Genomic DNA, 12,741 nt, shown 5'->3' on the forward strand with positions numbered 1-12,741 from the left:
GCTTTATCTAAATTCACTGCACTTAGAACTTGCGCGCCCCAGAGGCAGTGATAGCTATACTCATCTCATCTATCTTTATGCATCCATCTGCATGTGTGTGCATGCGCGCCCCAAGAGGCAGTGATAGCTATACTCATCTCATCTATCTGTATGCATCCATCTGCATGTGTGTGCATGTTTATAATAAGTATATTGCAGGTCTGTGTATATATATATATATATATATATATATATATATATATATATATATATATATATATACACACACACACACATATATAGATGATCTAAGCAAAAACAAGAGCGGTGGTGAAGTATAAGTTGTATTTTGACTGACCAAAGACGCACTTTTATAACATTGATATATTCAAAGAGTAACAAACGTTTGAGCAGTAAGCTTGGTGTTCCAGTTGGTAAATGTCAGAAGAATGCATGCATAGCCGACTTTAGGCATCAGCGAACCCCTGTGGTCGCTGGGGGACCCCAGCCACAGCAAGTTATCTTATATCGATATTTTTTAACACAGCTGTCAAACCAACAAAAGCTAATAAGCAATCCTGTATACTTACTAAACCAGGTGGGTAATAATAACTCTTATTTATATCTCCTTTAAAATTAAAAGATGTTCTAATTAAAGTAACAGTGTTTTATCAAGTAACAGGCTTTACAATTCAGTTAAATATTTTACCACTCGCACAGTGCCCCTAGCTTAGTTAAACCGTGCTGGTGGACATTCTCTCCACTAAAATTAACAACATAGCCTGCTTTAGGTACCTGCATTACTTATGGCTGCAGGGCCCCCTTTAATCATCCTTAACTGTGTGGGGGACCCACAAAAGCTTCTACTGGTTGTAGAAAAATGAGGAGATAAAAAATGACCCAATTTCCTTATTATGCTCTTTTAACAGGGCTATGATATGACCCTTTCAGGATAAACCTGATAATGAACATGAAAGGTAAGCAGTAGAGAGATCAGCAGCCCAGAATGACTGGTCTCAGTGCAAACCTTGGAATTTAAGACAAGCTAATGCTTCTCTGATCTTCATGGATGGTTTTCTTTTTCTGGGAGGTTTATAAATCCTGGAAGAACACCAAAGTTCAACTTCTTAGCTAAGAATTCTCCAGAATGAAAATCAACATGTTTTAAATATTAGTCTGGTTCACTTAAAAAGTTAACAGAATAACAACTTTTGCATCAACATGCATTTTTAGACAATAAGTATAAAACTCTGAAGTCTGAATTTATTGTCTGTGTGTAACCCTGAATGATTTACTAGCAAGTCAACATTTTTATGAAGGACAGAACAACATTCTGAGTCAAAATCATGGGCAATCTGTGAAATCAGGGAAAGTGACGGGTATGCATTAAGACTCATTGAAATAAATACAGGTGATAACCCTGCTGCTGTTTGATGACTGCTAAACAGCTGTCACTGAACTGGTGTGGCAGTACCAATGTTAAACAATCTATTGTTATTGGCTGTACAAAACTAGTATTGCTATGGCTTATGCTTGTGTGTGTAAAAATGGCACAGATTTTTATCTGTCCACACACCTAGTAATGCCAGGACACATACATTGTCCTTCTGGGTATCAGCAAAAAGTGCAGCTAACAAGTAATTACATTTCAAAAGTAAGGCATGAAATACATCACAGAACATTCAGACACTTAGATCTTCTAGGAGACCCAATGTAATACTAGAGGGATGCATAGGCATTGACTGTCTTTTGGGGCGGGGGCTAGGGAGGCAAGCTGTTTTCCCAGATAGGACCTGTGTATCCTCACAGCAACTGTCTTATTAGTTTGTCACCTCCTGTTTTGTCAGCTTTGAATATTAGGCCTTGGGAACAACTTAGGTCTTGAAAGAAAAAAAAATAAGACTCATGATTTAGCTTAATTGAGTTATTTCCTAAATAGTTTTTACTGCTATTTGTTCGTCAGGAAAGGTATGTTCAAAGGATGCAAAGAAAACTAAAGCTGACCCACAAGTCATCATTGGATGAAAAGGTTGTGTAAAAAGAAAAAAATAAAATGAACATCAGAGCACATAGAACATTATGGCTTATTGAAAAAGCAGAAGAGTAAAGCAAAATGTGAAAAAAGTAATGTGTATAGTATGTTGCCCAAGATGGAGGGGCAGATGGGAGCACTGGAGGATGTGTGGGGGGAGGGGGCAGGGGGTGCTGAAATACTAGGCAGTGCCTAGGGTGCGATTTCACCCAAATGTAGTCCTGTACATAAAGTTATTCTAATGTACCATTGTTGCAACTAAATGCCAGTAACTGTGAATGCCCCTTTGTGAGATGGACAGGCGTGTGTGTATGTATGTATGTATGTATGTACATACATATATATATATATATATATATATATATATATGTATGTAGGCATTCAAAATATCGAACTCCACTTCATAAAAGCAGCGGAACAATGAATATCTTCCCAGATATATGTGTGTGTGTATGTATGTGTGTGTGTGTGTATATATATATATATATATATATATATATATATATATGTGTGTGTGTGGTGGACAGGTTGACAGATGAGATAAGACAGGCATCTCCATGGACTGTGATGTTTGTGGATGACATTGTGATCTGTAGTGAGAGTAGGGAACACATTGAGGAGACCGTGGATGTTTGCGGATGACATTGTGATCTGTAGTGAGAGTAGGGAACACATTGAGGAGACCCTGGAGAGGTGGAGATGTGCTCTAGAGAACAGAAGAATGAAGGTCATCAGGAATAAGACACTGTTCTTTGGGATATTCTTTCCTGAGGTGCAGGCCAGAACCAGTGGTCTATGACTGACCAAGTTTGCAGATGACTGCAAGTTGGGTGCTATCATCAATTCCACTAGTGATGTAGACATCCACCAAGAAAGTCTCAGTCAGACAAATGACTGGAGCCAGAAACATGGCCTCGAGCTGAATACCAGAAAATGCATCATCATCCCCATTGAGGAGAGTGATCTCCCCACAAATTATCACATTAATAACAACATCCTGAGCATGCAATCAGCCGTGAGGGATTTGGGCATTCAGGTTGATAGCAACCTGACTTTTGACTACCATGTTGCTTCCGTTGTACGGAAAGCCTTATACATGGCTCACCTCATAAGGGTGTCCCATCCAAGGACAAGGGAGTCATACAATCCCTGTATTGTTCCCTTATGAGGCCCATTATTGAGTACAATGCCCTTTTTGGCATGTACCTCGCAAAGCATTGCAGCAAGTGGAGAGACCACAGAGGTTCCTCACCAGGAGAATCCAGGGCCTCAAACATCTACCATACATAGATAGGCTAAAAGCCCTATCTCTCTACTCTATACAGACTCCTCAGAGGTGACCTCTGTCTGGCATACAAGGAGATCACAGACCCCTCCTTGATGGGACTGCTGCATATCCGCAAGTCAAGCTCCACATGAGTAACCGCAACCTGATCTGTGACATCAACAGGACTTGTTGGCAGGACACATTTGTGTCTCAGAGACTCCTCCATGTGTGGAATAGACTCCCTCTCCTCGTCAAGCAGAGTACCTCTTGACCACTTTTTAAGTGCAACCTAGACAACAGGACGGGAAATAGAAAATACATCCCTGGGATTCCACCCACGTCCCTGCTGGACAGAGGCATCGAGTGCTGACTTATACATAGGCTAAACTCTTGGCTAGGCTTCTAAGGACCTCAAGGGGAATAGCTTAGTAACCTCCTATGATTCTACTCATAAATTCATCCCTGGTATGAATGGCCTGGCCCATCTTGAAAAGGGAGGAAAGGCTTAAGGGTGGGTGCTGGCAAAGCTGAAATGCCCTTGCTGCTCAATTGATTTGCAAATCCTATGACATATGACTAAGTCACATCATTGTGTGGGTAGAGTTAGTGGGTATAACATGCTTAGGCCTATGTCCCTGGTGACTCTTGAGTGGCCTGCATGAAGCTGGAGTTTGTGTGAGTGGAAAACAAGTATGCGCTGTCTTGTCTGCACTGAAGGCTGAGATTGTTTGCAGTGTGTCAATGAGACTTGGACAAAAGATATATGCATGGTGTTTTACAGTGTGTGCACTGGTGAGTGCATTTCAAGAACATAACATGTATACACTACTACAAGAAAATAAAGTATACCAGTCAAAACACTTTAATGTACTTTTTGCTTTTGTGTTTCAGAACATCTTGAGATGCCAGTGTCTGTAATCTTAACTCCTCACGCATTTACAGGTTTTGGTTCTTGCAAGGAAAGCACATCAGTGTAATGACTGTTTCTTCTCATGCCATACCTCTCAACTGTCCATATTTTTGCAGAATGTCCTGATTTTTTATGCATATTTTTGGTCTGTTCCTCATAAAATTTGTGATTTTCTGGCAAAAGACCGGAATGATCTGAGGATTGAAGTCACTAAATAATGACATACATTTCAGTTCCAGACTTCAAATCCTTTCATAAAATTATGTTGACAAACCCTGTTAATCTAGCAAATTTTCTAAGTTTATAAGATCAATATTTAAAATATGTCCCTATTTTTGGGCCTTTGTCCCCCCATTTTGTCAGGCTTTATCCAGATTTCTTGCACTAAGATGTTGAGAGCTATGCCAACCTCTGTTTCTCAACTGTCCTTTTGGACAGCTGATATTTGTGATTCTCCTGAATTTCACTGACATTTTTTTTTCACATCTGTTTCAGGTGTGTTACAAACATATAACTAGGGCACTTACAACTGTATATATATATATATATATATATATATATATATATATATAGCTTTATTATCATTTTCTGCAGATATCAGTCTCCACAGAAAATTCAGTTTCTTTAAGTTTGTTACATTAACTAAATCCTTGAGTAAATATATAAAAAAGTTAAATAATTCTCAGTTTGTGTTAAGAGAAGCCTTAGTCAATTGGTTTGCATGTTAATCATTCTACAATTGCTACAGTAATCCTTTGCTTTCTGTTAAGTGTTTCTGATTTGGACATACTGGATTAAACAATGGGTGCCAGCAGAGGTGAAAATGGTCATATTCAACTTGATGAGGTGTTAAATGCATTGGTTTCTGGCTTGGTATAGATTTTCATTTCACTGAATAAGAGGTTTAAATTCTGAGATGTTTAGAAGGTCTTATTGAATTCAATGAATGGATTTATCTGAATGTGTTAACCAGTGTAATCTATTCATGCATTCATCAGAAAGTAGTAAAGTCAAATATTGTCTATGGGCATCCTGTGCAGAGACAAGGCTTACCCTAATTGTTTGTGGGTGGTTATGCTGTTTTATGTAATGTGTGTGTGTGTCACTTTCTACACAACTCCTCTTGGCTATGGAACTTACAGTCATAATGGAAGGTTGGCCAATAGGTTAGTGCAGCCCTTTTTTATAAATTACTACTTTTTTAAGAATTTTACTTTTGTGTTTGGTGACAGTTAGATTATAAATTACTATCATGATTTGCTATAGATGACTTGCATTTTAGAGTCAGATTTACAGATACAGAGTATGTGCAAGTCATCTGGAGAAGCAGTCAGCTTTGTAGGAGATGGCTGCTCAAAGAATTAATGGGACTTCTTTAGACTACACACTTGGACATTACAGGTAAGTGAACATTTTTAAGTTTGGTAGATTCTATGTGTGTGTGTGTGTGTGTGTGTGTGTGTGTGTGTGTGTGTGTGTGTGTGTGTGTGTGTGTGTGTGTGTGTGTATACATCTATATAGTTTCATAGATTAGTACTAGGCTAACTGCCCTTGTTGGCCATTTTAAGCCTAGACAATTACCCCATGTGAGAATCAAACCCTGCATCATATATGTGCCTGTGTGTGTATATATGTATATATATATATATATATATATATATATATATATATATATATATATATATATATATAATATATATTCTAAAGACATGCATCTGGAGCATTTCCCCCTGGGCCTGCGCTGAAAACAGGATCTGTGGAACCTAGTCGGACTTTCCCGGTCAACAAATGTTAAATAAAATAAATAAATAAATATATAAAATACAGATGTATATATGTATGTGTATATGTCAATGTGTGTATATATGTATGTTCATAGGTAGGTACTAGGCTATCTGCCCAAGGGCTTTTATAAGCCTAGCCAGAATGTGTTGGCTTTCGTCTCCCTTTTAAATTAGTTTCCTGGGCCTCTGTCTAGCAGGGCCACTGAAGTGATCCCCGGGGTAAATTTACGATTTCCCATCCACTCTTCAAGAGTCAGCGAGGGGCTCTGCCTTACATAAACTGGTATTATATGCCAGAGCGAAGGAAGTCTCTGGGACAGGAATCTATTCCTCCAGCATGTCCTGTTTATTGTTGTGCTGAGGTTTAATTCACTGGAGCGTGTGGCTCTAAGAGATTTGGTTTTCTTGAGGTGGAGCATGTCCATTAATTCTGGGTTGGACATGGCCTTATACGTCAAATGTTAAATAAAATAAATAAATAAATATATAAAATACAGATGTATATATGTATGTGTATATGTCAATGTGTGTATATATGTATGTTCATAGGTAGGTACTAGGCTATCTGCCCAAGGGCTTTTATAAGCCTAGCCAGAATGTGTTGGCTTTCGTCTCCCTTTTAAATTAGTTTCCTGGGCCTCTGTCTAGCAGGGCCACTGAAGTGATCCCCGGGGTAAATTTACGATTTCCCATCCACTCTTCAAGAGTCAGCGAGGGGCTCTGCCTTACATAAACTGGTATTATATGCCAGAGCGAAGGAAGTCTCTGGGACAGGAATCTATTCCTCCAGCATGTCCTGTTTATTGTTGTGCTGAGGTTTAATTCACTGGAGCGTGTGGCTCTAAGAGATTTGGTTTTCTTGAGGTGGAGCATGTCCATTAATTCTGGGTTGGACATGGCCTTATACGTCAGGCATAAATCACCTCTGAGCAGGCGGTAAGCAATCGAGTAGAGCTGGAGTTTCTTTAGTCGAGCTGCATAGGGCATCTCTTTGAAGCCCATGATCCTCTTGGTGAGGTACTTCTGTGGTCTTTCCAGCTGTTGCATGTGCCGAGTAAGGCACATACCAAATGGGGCATTGTACTCTATTATGGGCCTAATGAGTGATGAGTAGAGGGGCACAATGACCTCTCTTGATCTAGAGGTGAACCCTTTCATGATTAGGTGGGCTACATAGAAGGAATTTGTAACCACTTTGGCAATGTGATTATCAAAGGAGAGGTTGCGGTAATCTCCCAGTGAAGTATCGCGGGCGGTTTCGCGCAGCTTTGGGTGGGGGGTGGGCGTAGCTGAAATAATTGGCAGTTGTCCATCCGGAAATGTACGGAAGCAATACGCAGTACCTAAAAGTAGCCCCTCACAAGCATTTGTGTGTTCCACGCATTATTAACAATAAGTGACAGTTCTGCAGCGAGTCAGTGTTCGATGGTTAGCACCTTATTAGCAGTACCTACAAATACGACTGCATGTGTTACCAGGGACGGTGATAGTGTCCGATGAATGGGCTGCCTACAGGGGCATTCCTGAACTAGCAGGCCACAATAGTAAGTTGTTCCCATTCCCCCATGTGATCAGAAAAGAGGGTATTACCGTCTGCAACAGCAGCATAACACTATTGAAATAATAAATCCCAGCAATTTATTGGTCAGACCCCACAAGAGACAGATGCTTTAGCACTAGCAACGGAACCCTTTTGGAGGCAGGCAAACTACAAGAATACATAAAAGTTCCTTTTTAAACTGCTTTTGCAAGAACTACAAAACATATCAGCTTGCCTGCCGGTAACAGGTCAAAAACTTATTGTATTGACAACGATTAATTGTCTACACAGACTGTGTGCGGTACAGACAAGGAGACCCTCAATCGGATATGTTTTTTTCAACAATTACGTTAAATAATTGCGTTTATTTGAAATACAATTAAATGCAGCGTTCGAAATAAATGTGACAGCAGACAGCTGTCAGGGTTACTAGGAGGCGGGCTTTGCTACTGTGTTTTTCAACAATTACATGACATTGTGAGTCTAGGAGGCGTGTCCGGGGCGGGCTTTGCTACTGCGCATCCTGCGAGGTACTTCACTGGGAGATTACCGAGGTTGCTATCCACCTGGGTCCCCAGGTCCCTAATTACATTTTCCATACCTAGTGGATTACCACCTATGTGGTAATTCGTGGGCACTTTGTTTTTTCCAAAGGGGATCACTATGCATTTTTTGGCATTCAGTTTGAGGCCATTGTTTTGACACCAGGTATCTGTCTCTGTAAGACCCTTCTGGAGGATGTCTGCGTCAGCCGGAGAGTCGATTATGGCCCCCAGTTTGCAGTCATCTACGAACTTGGTCAGCCATAGTTCTCCCGTGCTTGCCTGTACCTCAGAGAATTATATACCAAACAGGAGGGGTCCCAGGACCAAGCCCTGTGGGACGCCACTTGTGACTGGTTTAGAGTCAGACATGGCACCCGCAACTCTGACCATATGTGTTCTATCAGTGAGCCAGTTGGCCACCCATCTCGTGACATAGGGGTTAATGTTCAAGCTGGTAAGCTTGTCTATGATGCCAGAGGGGGAATGCTGTCGAAGGCCTTAGCGAGGTCCAGGTAGGCTGTGTGGACTACCTTCCCTTCATCTATGGCCTTGGTAACTGTTTCAAAGAAGTCAACTAGGTTTAGGAGGCAGGATCTGCCTTTAACAAAGTCAAATTGGGTAGGGTCCAGTATCTGGAGGTTCCCAATGTCTCTGTTTATGAGTTCCATGATAATTTGCTCCATAGCTTTGCAGACCAGGCTGGTCAGGCCTATAGGGCGATAGTTCCCAGGTTCTGTTGTGGCACCACCTTTGTGGATTGGGATGACTGTTGTATGCCATTCTTTGGGTACATAGCCTGTGGTAAGGCTGAGTCTGAACAGTGAATTTAGGTGAGGGTTTAGTTCTTTTTGGAGCTCGTGTAAGACACAGCCTGGGACATCATCCGGTCCCATTGATGCTGTGTTCTTAGCTTTGGAGAGGGCTGTTTTTACCTGCATGTCTGTGATGTCTGTGGCTCCGCATTCTTCTGGGATGGACACGGGCCCTTTTGGGGGTGAGGGGGGTGAAGTTTGCACTGAATTTGTCCACCAGGATGTTGGCAATGTCAGTTGGTTCAGTGTATTTTTTGCCATTTTGCACTAGCTTAGAGCATATCTGAGAGTTGCCACCTAAATTTTTGATATAGCTAAAGAAGGCTTTGTAGTTATCTTTAGAGTCCTTTGCAATTTTTCTTTCGAAACTGGCCTTGGATGATTTTATGAGCGATCGTAGTTTCTTGCTAATGTTGATCAGTGATGCCTTTCCTTTTTGGGATTTTGCTCTATCATGTGGTAGTTTCCTCTTTCTGTTGTATAGCTTATTTATGGCTGGGGGCCACTAGACTGGTTTCCTCTTTTTGGAGGAGTGAGTCTTGGTTTTACTTGGGATGGCTTGATCCATGCATCCCTGTAGATGCTCATAGAATGCACTTGTAAAGGATTCTGAGGATTGGATAACATTATCCTTAAGCAAGGGGGCTTTGAAACTTTCCACTTCGGTCTTGAGAAGTGTGAAGTTTGGTTTTGAAAAGTTTTTCACAGTGGTTTCCTTGACTGGGGGTGGGGTCGGGATGTGGATGTCTAGTGTGATTAGTTTATGATCTGATCTTAACAGCGAGGGGTTTACCTCTGGTGTGGAACACTGATCCCCCATGTTGGCTCTGCCTAATGTAGTTAGGAATTTTGTTCCAAAGCATGGGGAGTCTCTGTGACAGGAATCTATCCCTCCAGCATGTTCTATTTATTGTTGTGGCGAGGTTTAGCTCACTAGAGCGAGTGGCTCGCAGTGACTTGGATTTCTTTAGGTGGAGCATGTCCATCAATTCTGAGTTGGACATGGCTTTGTAAGTCAGGCAGAGATCACCTCTGAGTAAGCGGTATGCCACTGAGTACAGCTGGAGTTTTTCCAGTCGGGCTGCATAGGATGTATGTTTGAGGCCAGTAATCCTCTTGGTGAGGTACTTTTGTGGTCTTTCCAGCTGTTGGAAGTGTCTTGTGAGGTACATCCCAAATGGGGCATTGTGCTCTATGATGGGTCTGATGAGTGACGAGTAGAGGGCACTATAACCTCTTTATTTCTAGATCACGAACCCTTTAGTAATTAGATGGGCAACATAGAAGGATTTCCTAACTACTTTGGCAATATGATTGTCAAAGGAGAGATTACTATCTACCTGGGTCCCCAGATCTCTTATTACCTTTTCTGTATTAAGGCAGCTGCCACCTATGTGGTAATTCATGGGTGTTTTGTTTTTCCCAAATGGAATGACTATGCATTTTTTGGCATTTAGCTTGAGACCATGACTTTGACACCAGGTGTCCGTCTCAATAAGGCCCTTTTGGAGAATGTCCGTGTCAGCCGGAGAGTCAATTATGGCTCCCAATTTGCAGTCATCGCCATCAGATGAGTTGTTATAGAGGGGAGGCCTCAGTCATTCCTACATTCCACAATAACTGATTCTGGTTATTATATGCATTTCTAGATTCCAACATATTCTTGTTTTATAGCTTTCTGAGGAAAGCAGTTTCATGCATTTGCAAGCCACTGTAACAAAAAAAAAATTATTAGGATCATAAGAAGTTACTTAGCTAAAGGCCAAAGACTCTTTTTAAGCCTAGCCATTCATGCCCCAATTGTTACAATTATCAGTGCCGTAGGACTAGACTGACTTTGGTATATGCCTGTGCCTTAGGGCATCTACAAGCTGCTCCTGTCCATAAAGTCCACAGGTGACAAGCGAGGGATAAATTGACACTTTCCCTTCTACTGGTCTAAATTGCATTTGAATAGGATTAGAGGAGGGTGATGTTTCACGTGAATGGAGGGTCTGTTCCAGGGAAGGGTAATCTGTGAGGCACATCGGTTCCTCCAACATGTTTTGCTTATGTCACAGATGAGGTTTAGATCCTTAGATCAGGTAATTCCAGTGCTGTTTGTTTGTTAAATGTATCATATTAATCAGGACTGGATGGGTGAATGCCTTGTAGGGTAGGGAGAGATCACCTCTCACTAGTCTGTAGGAGACTCAGTACAGGGACAGGGCTTTGATACGGTCCACATAGGACATGTTATTTATACCCTGTATTCTTTTAGTGAGCAACTTGTGTAGCTGCTCTAGCTGTTGGCACATGCCTGGTTAGGTACATGCTGGAGGAAGCATTGTACTCTATTACTGGTCTAATGTGAGCTGAGTATAGTGGGGCTATGATCTCCTTACATCCGGATGCCTTGCCCTTACTTATAAGTTGCACCATGTAGAATAATCTTCTTACCTCCATGGCACATAGGTTCATAGAATAGTACTAGGCTAACTGCCTTTGTGGGCCATTTTAAGTTTAACCAGTTAACCCATGTGAGAATCAATCCATGCACCTTCTGTCTGTAAGGCAAATATCTTCACCATTATGCCAACCTAAATGACATATTAATGAATTACTAGCCTAGCTGCCCTTCTTTAACTTTTAAGCCTAGCCAATTTCCCCTCAAAGGTTATTCTTGGCTGGGGTGCCTTCAGTGCAGAGTCTGCATGTCCTCCCTGCATTCATGTGGCTTTCCTCTGGCTGCTCCGGTCCTTCCCACATTAGAAAGACATGCATCTGGAACTTTTCTTCCCAGGCCTCTGGTAAAAAAATTGGCTCAGTCCAAGTAGGACTTTCCTGGTAAATACATTTTAAATAAATAAATATTTTGCCTCTCATCCATGGCTCTATTGACCTTCTTTGAAGAAGTTTAATAGGTTTAGTAGGCAATAACTGCCATTGACAAATCCAAACAGGGATGGAAGTCCTTTTTAATATTTCTGTCTTATCAGGTCCTGTGAATAATTATTTCCCATGACTTTGCATGCAAGACTAGACAAACTTATGGGTCTGTAGTTCACTGGATCAGCTGGATGTTCAACTTTGTGTAAGTAGGTGACAGCTGCTGTCTTGCACTCCTTTAGGGCTGAAGCTGTCTGGAGGCTTTGGGTGAACAGAGATTCCCAGTGGGCCTGATAGGTCCCAGCTCTGAAGCTTAAGCCTTAGGAGGCATTCATGGATATTATCAGGGCCCATTGATGCAGTGTTTTCAATGTGGAAAGTGCAGTGAGGACCTGTTCTTTAGTTAGTTGGAAGAGAAATGGTACAGGGTATTTGATGGGGAGTACCCAGTCATCTCAGAGCCATATGGATTGTCTTCTGCTTTGCACCTTATTGTTCTGGTTAACACTTTTGGAGTAAAGGTACCATTCACTACCTTCTTATCTTGGACTTTGCAACTACTTTAACCACTAAATGTTTCTGTCAAGACTTTTGTCTCTGTGCTTACAGGTTGAGAGATATGCCTTCAGTTATAACTGAAGTGTCACAAAATCACAAGAAATTACTTTTTTTGCATGTATATTCATATTAACTAGGCAATCTTTTTTGTTGTTTTTTGTCATTACAGTAAACGCATTTGTTAACTTGAACTCAAGCAACCAGCACTCTAAGCAACTGGCAAAATAATATCGCAAAATACAGTACAATTTTATGTGTCGACTTTTTGTTTCCCCGCAGAAACATACCTACATTTTTAGAGTTTAAAAGGAAGATAGGAATAAATTTCTGCTCTTCCCAACCCGAGAACAAGTCAAACTGAACAAATAATAATATAGGGTACAGTATTATTCAGGCCTATTTTAATAGTCAACCAGGAAAACAGCCAACCTGTGATGTGTAAATGT

The 12,741-nt window shown here is 41.1% G+C and overlaps 1 protein-coding gene across 1 annotated transcript in view; it reads left to right on the forward strand.

The window, feature by feature from the left end:
- Window positions 1-12,741, forward strand: part of SAMD4A (sterile alpha motif domain containing 4A) — a 2,460,818-nt gene that overhangs the window by 1,844,381 nt on the left and 603,696 nt on the right. The gene's annotated exons all lie outside the window — the stretch shown is intronic.

This window comes from Protopterus annectens, chromosome 6.part0 (assembly GCF_019279795.1).
Source record: "Protopterus annectens isolate FY-2018-M chromosome 6.part0, PAN1.0, whole genome shotgun sequence".
Taxonomy (NCBI): domain Eukaryota; kingdom Metazoa; phylum Chordata; order Ceratodontiformes; family Protopteridae; genus Protopterus; species Protopterus annectens.